The 9,103-nt window shown below is 34.9% G+C and overlaps 2 long non-coding RNA genes across 54 annotated transcripts in view; both read right to left on the bottom strand.

The window, feature by feature from the left end:
• Nucleotides 1-1,017: 1,017 nt before the first annotated feature.
• LOC108330592 (uncharacterized) lies at nucleotides 1,018-7,230 on the bottom strand. 4 transcript variants are annotated; one of them, XR_008249107.1, is made up of 4 exons: nucleotides 7,162-7,230; nucleotides 5,574-5,646; nucleotides 5,135-5,225; nucleotides 1,018-3,201 (listed from the first exon to the last, which is right to left on the bottom strand). It is a non-coding gene; the product is annotated as an uncharacterized LOC108330592 (long non-coding RNA). The 4 variants fall into 4 exon arrangements; XR_008249106.1 differs by having other exon boundaries at nucleotides 1,018-5,219; XR_008249104.1 differs by having other exon boundaries at nucleotides 1,018-5,225.
• Nucleotides 7,231-7,513: 283 nt separating this feature from the next.
• The window catches only part of LOC108345672 (uncharacterized), a 33,940-nt gene continuing 32,350 nt past the window's right edge, over nucleotides 7,514-9,103 (bottom strand). For 48 of the 50 annotated variants that reach the window (XR_008249063.1, XR_008249073.1, XR_008249066.1 and 45 more), the window contains 3 exons: nucleotides 8,355-8,454; nucleotides 7,686-8,127; nucleotides 7,514-7,600 (listed from right to left, as the gene is read on the bottom strand). This is a non-coding gene — a long non-coding RNA (uncharacterized LOC108345672). The remainder of the gene's footprint in view (nucleotides 7,601-7,685; nucleotides 8,128-8,354; nucleotides 8,455-9,103) is intronic. The other 2 variants (XR_008249057.1, XR_008249071.1) reach the window with 2 other exon arrangements.

Genomic DNA, 9,103 nt, shown 5'->3' on the forward strand with positions numbered 1-9,103 from the left:
TCATGTTCAAACCACAATGACCTATACATGTACCTTCCTACAGCCAATAAGAGAGACTACACCCATTCCAAATCGAGCACACTAGGAAAATAGTAAACGGAAACCTATTAAAAAGAGAGACTAAAATTAATCTGGGTAGAAAATGAAGAAGCTAATCAACAAGATAAAAACAAAAATTCCACAATTATTATTCCAAAGGAGAAATTTCCAAAACAGGCTTGACGATCATAATGTTCAACAGTATTGATCTTGGAGAGATGAAGACCGTGGCCGAACATGTACCTTCCTACAACCAATAAAAGAGACTAAAGCCCTTCCAACTAGAGCAGACAAAAAAAGAAGTAAATGAGAACGTAATACATGACGCTTTGTAGTAAGTTAAATAATCTAAACCTACTGCATCCACGATCCAATAGACATCTTCTTCACTGCAACACGAGGAGAAGAACATAGTCAAAATCAACAGCAAAAAGTCACAACACAAATGTCAAAGCCTCTCACTCATAGAGTGCCTATTTACAAGATCTCCCACTCCACAAGTAAGTTTAGCACAAGGAATAAATCAATGAAAATAATGAGTTCAAATAAATGAATTCAAATATAATAAAACCTAATGGATGAGTTCAAAGATAACGAATTCAAAGATAATAAAACCTAACGTTTTCAACATATCTCTATCCACTGTTACCTAAACTTGCCCACCACCCACCATTTACTCGCCCTGAACACATTTCAATTCTATTTTTCCATGTAAAGCCATCAATTCAAGAAAACAATAATCAATATGGGTAGAAGATGAAGGACCAAGACCCCGTCCATTCAAGAAAACAATAATAAATTTGGGTAGAAGATGAAGGACCAAGACCATAAGATGAATAAACAAATTCAGTAACCAAAAAACTAATTGAGAAACTTCCACAATAGGCTCGATCTTCATAATGTTCAGCAACCAAGTATTGCTATAAATAATCTGGGTAGAAAATGACGGACCAAGACAATAAGACGAATAAAGAGATCTGAGAATTCAAAAACCAATGAAAAAATTTCCTTAATACGCTCGTTGAACATAATGTCCAATGATCAAGTACTGCTCTTGTTTAAACAAAAACCATGGTCAAGAAATCTATCTAACGCTTCTCACAGCACACAAACGAACACTAAGAAGAGAAAAGAAGTATGTGTATTCTTCTATAACGAGCAAACAATGTACACTACAGCCACCCAAAAGAGCACTCCCCCTCCACAGGATATAGATGTCCTGTCTATACAAAAGATTTAACAAAGTTGACCCCTTACAACAGTTCCCCAACCTTCTTATAAAGGCTTCCATCCCGCTAACTGACTGTTAACTGAGATGCTAACAGTTACAAACATAACAACACCCCCCTAACCTCCTAACTACTATATCAATTCTTTTTCCTCCTCTCACAGACTCTTAGTATCCTATCTTACCCGCCACCACTTGTCCCCAAAATTGAAGTCCAGAAATTGCTCTTGCATGGTCAAAACAACCTCCCACATTGCCCCCTCATTTCCTCCTTCTTGCCACTCAATTAGCACCTGTGGCACCAAACCTTCCTTTTGTTGTTGTTGTCTTCTATCCAGCACTCTTAGTGGCCAAAATGTTGGTCCTTCTCCCTGTAACTCTTCGGGTAGATCCTTTTCAACCTGCTGTGTACCAACTGCCGGCTTTAGCTAGGATACATGAAACACAGGAAGTATCCTAGCTGTGTCCGAAGGCTGAAGTTTGAAGGCACCGGTCCCACTTGTTTAACCACCTTAAACAGCCCATAATATAGTGCGGAGAGCTTCGAATGTAATCTCGTAAGCATGGACGCTTGTTGGTGAGGTCTGATCTTCGATTAAACCCAGTCCTCTACTTTAATCATCGCTAGTTTCCTTTTCCAGTTGGCATATTTGGTCGTCTGGTCCTGTACCCCTGCTAGATGGTACCTGAGCCGCTTCAACGCCTCATCCCTCGTCTGCAGATCCTGTGCCACAACTTCTACTGCTGTTTCACCCGGCATAAAGCGTGTTAGTGTTGGTGAAGGCCTCCCATAAACCACCTCAAAAGGAGTACATTTAGACGATCCCTGATAGTTGGTGTTATACCAGTATTCTGCCCATGGCAGAACTAAACTCCAGCTCTTTGGCTGCTCCGAGCTGAAAAATCTCAAATATGATTCCAACACCCAATTTAGCACCTCCTTCTTGCCACTCAATTAGCAACTGTGGCACCAAACCTTTCTTTCGTTGTTGTTGTCTTCTATCCAACACTCTTAGTGGCCAAAATGTCAGTCCTTCTCCCTGTAACTCTTCGGGTAGATCCTTTTCAACCTGCTGTGTGCCAACTGCCAGCTTTAGCTAGGATACATGAAACACAGGAAGTATCCTAGCTGGGTCCGGAAGCTGAAGTTTGAAGGCCACTGGTCCCACCTGTTTAACCACCTTAAACGACCCATAATATCGTGAGCAGAGCTTCAGATGTAATGTGGTAAGCATGGACACTTGCCGGAGAGGTCTGATCTTCAAATAAATCCAGTCCTCTACTTTAATTGTCACTGGTTTCCTTTTCCAGTTCGCATATTTGGTCATCTGGTCCTGTGCCCTTCCTAGATGGTACTTGAGTTGCTTTAACGCCTCATCCCCCTTCTGCAGCACATGTGCCACAGCTTCTACTGTTATTTCGCCCGACATAAAGCGTGTCAGTGTTGGTGGAGGCCTCCCATCAGCCACCTCAAAAGGAATACATTTAGCCGATCCTTGATAACTAATGACCATTTAATCCCTCATTGGATAAAAATAGCATATTCCAACAAGATTATAAGGGACAACTTAGATATAGCCATTCCAAAATTTCAAAAATAGTCAAAAACTGTAAACTAAATTTAGAATGCACACCCAACTCATATTTACAAAATGAATAAATATGAAGTCAAATTATAGTCCAGAATTCATCAACGGTCTCAATACAAATATATTTATGATGGGACAACTCAAAATATACCCATATGGAATTTGCACAGTGAAACAAGAAAATCAAAGTGCAATTCGAGAATTTCAGGTGGGACCACTCAAAATATACTATTATTGAAATTGCACTATGAATTATAAAATCAAAGTGTTATTCGACCGTTCCATTTAGGGTATATGTCCACCTAAAGTTATAAGACTCTCCACATTGCAGCCACACCATCAACTCTGTACAGCGAATAAAACAAAATATCTATAAGCGGTCAAATTCATACGAACTCAAAAGCAATCTTTGTTACCCATAAGTTCAATACAAAGCCCAATTTCGTCAATTCCACACAAGATAAAGCTCACAAACCGTCATTGTTTCATATGACAATTAAAAATTTTCATCACAGAAAACAATTCAAAGTGTGAACTGAGATATACTAAGCCACTATGTTGCACTTTTACAAATCTATTTATCATGGGACAACTCAAAATATACCCATATGGAATTAGCAAAGTGAAACAAGAAAATCAAAGTGCAATTCGAGAATTCCATTTGGGACAACTCAAAATATACCCTTATAGAACTTGCACTGTGAACCAAAAACAATCAAAGTGCAATTCGACAGTTCCATTTAGGGTGTAGGCCCACCTCAAGTTATAAGACTTTCAAAATTGCAACCACACCATCAACTCGGATATATAGAGTGAATAAAACAATATATCTGTAAACTGTCAAATTCATACAAAGCTCAAAAGCAATCTTTGTCGTCCATAAATTAAATATAAAGCCCAATTATAATCCGTCAATTCCACCCAAACCGTCATTTTTTCCACTGATAATTATTATCATCGCAGAAAACGATTCAAAGTGTTAACTCATATATACTCATCCACTGTCTTGCAATTGGACAAATCTATTTATGATGGGACAACTCAAAATATACCATATCCAATTTGCACAGTGATACAAGAAAATCAAAGTGCAATTCGAGAATTCCATGTGGGACAAATCAAAATATAGCCTTCCGAAACTTGCATTGTGAACCAAAAATATCAAAAAGCTATTCGACAACTCCATTTCCATTTAGGGTGTATGCCCAACTCAAGTTATAGGGCTTTCCAAATTGCAACCACACATAGAGTGAATAAAATAATATATCAACATGATGTCAAAATCATACGAAGCTCAAAAGCAATCTTTGTTACCCAAAATTCAGTATAAAGCACAATTGTAACCCGTCAATTCCACACAAAAAGAGGCTCAAAAACTGTCATTGTTTCCTATGGTAATTAAAAAATTTCATTGCAAAAAATGATTCAAAGTGTTTACTCGAATATACTCATTCATTATCTTGACTATGATTAAATATGTCAAATTGTGCTCCCTGAGTCTCAATCTGGATGCACACAAATGTTACACAACTATCATTTCACATGCATCCTCTTAATACATCTTTTGGGCTCAAGAAATAGCCACACGGAATAAAGCATTCATCTTGCAACTATATTATAAGCAACAACTCAAATGTAAGCATCTAAAATTCGCACTCTGAATAAAATGAATTTTATAGGGCTTTCAAAATTTGAGGCACAATATTAACTCAGATTTAAAATTGGAGGGACACTCTAATCTTAGTTTTATAGTGTGATAAAACCATATATATATGTAGGTTGTCAAGTCAATATAAAGTTCGAAAACATATTTATAAGCAGTAACTCACAAAATCATCTGAAATTTGCATTGTGAATAAAAACAATCTTAATCATAACCAAAATCTGTGACCAAACTCAATCTCTGAAAGCCTACAGTAATCAAATAGGACAAATTTTCAATCCGACACAAAATTACAAAAAAACAAGCAGGTCTTTGAAAACAATTGTGGCAAGAGGAGTCAATGTTACTTGGTTTAAAGATGGAAGGCCACACCAACGAGACTACAAATACAACGAGGTTGGAAATGCAAAGAGGCGACATTGTTAAGAAGGGTGTAATAGCACAATAAACAACTAAAACTTCAACAGGGTAAAAAACCAAAATAAATAGTTAAAAAGTCAATTAGTTAGAATGAGTAATCCTGAATTTCTAACACATGTAATAAACATTTATCATAACATAATATAAACATAAAAAAGTTATAGAGAGAAACATAAATGTGTTTTAAAAACTAACTTGCCGGCAGAACGAACACAATTCTTTGTTCCACTCTTCTCTTTCCTTTTTGATTCTTCTCACCACAATGATTCTTCTCAATAATCTAATCCTAAGATCAAGAATTCATAAATAATTCATAAAATTGGAGGCACAATATTTACTCAGATTTAAAACTTGAGGGACATTATCATCTCAGTTTTATAGTGTGCATAAAACAATATATATGTAGGCTGTCAACTCTATCCAAGGCTCAAAAACCTATTTGTAAGCAATAACTCATATAAGCATCAGAAATTTGCATTGTGAATAAAAGGAATCTTAAGAGATACCAAAATTTGTAACCAAGCTCAATCCTTGAAAGCTTATTGTAATAAAAAAAGGAAAAACTTTCAATCTAATCTAACATTACAAAAAGGCATGTCGTTGAAAAGGATTCTGGGAAAAGAGTCAATGTTACCTAGCTTGAAGATGGTACAACACAGAGAAGAAGGCTAAACCAAAGGCACTGCGCACGTGAAAGGAGGTTGGAACTACAAAGAGGCAACATCATCAAAAAGGCAACATCATCAAAAAGGCAACATCATCAAAAAGGCTGTAGCAGCTAGGGGTGGGCAAAGTGTACTGTACTCTACTTAATTACAAATATAGTTAACTATAAAATAGTTAGAGTAATTGAACTAAACTAAAATTTTTTTCAAATAAAATAAACTGAACTATTTTTTTAGTTCAGTTACACTACAATAGTTCAGTTAACTATTTTTAGAACTATAATGCATATATCAGATATAGTACATGATAGCCGTGAGTTACTAACATGTACCAGTTCACGACCACCCATGCAGTAAAATAGATCCATTTACAACTGTAATATCCATTTAGACTAGGCTCAACGTTCAAAATACATAGGACATTTGTACTCCTTCTTCCTACCACTTTACTATTTATATTTAATTAAGATGCAACAATCAACAGGAAGATTGAGTACAAAATGTAAGTATTCCAGCATATTCAGATTGGTCCAAAACAAAATATAACATTTTCAAAACTTCCAAAACTGATACAACAAGGTTTGAACAACTAAAACCAGTGTATCTAATTACTTTTATTACCCACTATAAAACAATTTTATCCTAATGTTAATCGTAATGGATCGTACCATGTAAAGCACAATAATAGTTTTCTCCTCTAGTCAGCATTTAAGCACCACAATTCTGATAATCCCAAGTATACTTTTAAAATCTCCCACTCCACAAGTTTAGTTTAAAGAATAACGGCAATGAACATAATGAATTCAAAAATAATAAAAACCTAAGGTTCACCAGATTTCCATCCACCATTACCGAAACCTACCCAAACCCACCATTTGCCCATCAATTCAGAAAAACGTTAATCAAATTGGGTAGATGATGAAGGACCAACACTACATTCATTCAAGAAATTTTGATAGAAGATGAAAGACCCAAAACCATAAGATCAATAAAGAAATTTAGGAACCGAAATACTAATTGAGAAAATTCAATAGTAGGCTCGATCATCATAAGGTTCTGCGATCAAGTATTGCTCAAGGTTAGACAAACACCATGACTTACACATGTACCTTCCTACAACCAATACGTTTTCATGTAAAGCCCATGTATTCAATAAAACTATAATCAATTTGGGTAAAAGATGAGGGACCTAGATGATAAGATGAATAAACAAATTCAGGAATTAAAAAACCAATGGAGAAATTTCCATAACAGATTCTCTGACCATAATTGTCCAGTGAACAATGTACCTTCCTACAACCAATAAGAGAGACTAAAGACACTTGAGCAGACAAGAAAAATAGTAGATGAGAATATAATAAAACATAAAGTTTTGCAGTAAGTTAAATAATCTACGCCTACTGCATGCACGATTCAATAGACATCTTCACTGCATGAGGAGTAGAAGATAATCAGAGTCATCTGTCCAACAACCCAACACCCATTCCACAAGTTTATTTTGAAAGATAAGGGCAAGCAAAATAATGAAAGCAGAGATAAAAAAACAAAGGGTTTCACCGGAACTCCATCCATTGTTACAATCCACTGTTTCCGAAGTTGCCCACCACCCACCATTTGCACACCCTGCACCCACTTCAATTCTTAGTTTCCTTGTAAGGCCCATCAATTAACTATAATTAATCGACCTAGATCATAAGAAATAATAAAATACAATAATTGAAAAAGCAATCAAGAAATTACAAAATAAACAAAAATAGACAGTTAAAAAGTCAATTAGTTAGAATGAATAATCCTGAGTTTCTAACACATGTAATACATATTTGTCACATCTTAGGAATTAAACTGACAGGAGCAACATAATATAAACACCAAAAAGTTATAAAGAAACATAAATGTGCTTTAAAAATAAACTTGCCTGAAGAACATAAATGTTTATTCCACTTCTCATTCCTGATGTATTCTTTTCAACACAATGGTTCTTCTCTGTAACCCAATCCTAAGATCAAGAATTGAAAACTAAGTCATAAAATTCAAGCCACACTACTAACTCAAATTTAGACACGAAATAAAATTCAACCCACTTTTGTTTCCTTTTTATTTATTGCTTCTCACCGCACCTGCAGCCAAATCCAGTAGAATTTCTAAATTGCAAGAAGTTTAGACACGTAATAGAATGAAATAGAAGTTCAAGAAAATAAATTAGAAGTCTAAACTGCAATAACCTAAACTAATAAACTCAAGATTTGCAAGAAAATGCATAAAATAAAATAAATAAATTAGGAAAGGGGTCGAGGAGAACAGAAAAATAAATTAGATCTGTGAAAGAAGAGTAACCGGAGATAAATTGTGAGGGAAAGATAAAAATAAAGAAGGGTATTTATGGATTTGAACGTAAATTATGGTTAGTTAATTATGCTACGCACCTTGGATTTTTCCTTTACTCGCTTACCATTTCTCTATGTTTAGTCTTCCAGCAATGAGAGAGAACAATAGAACCATCAAGATGGAAGTGGCTGATCTTGCCTTTTAACAAAAGAAATTTAAAGTTTATACAGTCAAGAGAAAAAGAAACAGTTAATAAATTTTTGAAAAAGAATAACAACCAGAAAAAGATATACTCAGTTTCTTTGAATTTAATCACAGGAAATTAGCAAAAACCAATCTTTAAAATATAGCTCTTAACTTCAGCCTCAAGAAATCTGAAAACGAATAATTATATAAACAATTCATTAAATAAAATATAGTTGTACCTTATCAATTGTGAAACCATCACTAGCATCTCCCCACCGACTTCCACTCACTCGCTGTTTGATCTATTCTTACATCAATGATAGTAGTCTGTGAGAGTGACTGAAGATAAGAAGGAAGTAAACAGAAAGAATGGACCGTGTAAGAATCCCAAGAATTTCAAGAGAGAAATGAAAATTGTTGAGGATGAAATGAAAAAGAAATCTTTTATAGTGAACAGTGTAATGGATGTCTTTCAACAGGCTACGGGTGTTAAAAACAAATTTTACATAAAACTAGTTAAATAGGTTTAAATAATATTTAAAAGGAAAATAAGTAACATATATATATATATATATGAGAGAGAGAGAGAGGGGGGGTAATGCCTTTTTACGAAAACAAGTCTTAGCACTTCATGATTATTAACGATTCTTATGAAGGAATTTCAAATTTTTGCACATGAGTACGTCAACTTTGAAGTAAATCATCATTTTTTGATTATTCATCACAGCTCTCTACAACAGGTCTTATAGGATGGGAAGGCTACAACAGGAACATAGAAAACTGCAAGAATTACTTCTATTTAAATTCTCTATTTAAAGTTCTTCAACTAAAAGATCTTTATCACATTCGAAGGAATCTCTATTAAATTAGTTCCCTAAACTTACTGGGGCAAAGGGATTTAGCCCTATGCACAATCCTAATATTACCCTAAAATATCTTGAATTTTCTATGGAATTTGAGCATATAAAACTCCCTCATGTTTGTTTGT

This window comes from Vigna angularis, chromosome 1 (genome assembly GCF_016808095.1).
Source record: "Vigna angularis cultivar LongXiaoDou No.4 chromosome 1, ASM1680809v1, whole genome shotgun sequence".
Taxonomy (NCBI): Eukaryota; Viridiplantae; Streptophyta; class Magnoliopsida; order Fabales; family Fabaceae; genus Vigna; species Vigna angularis.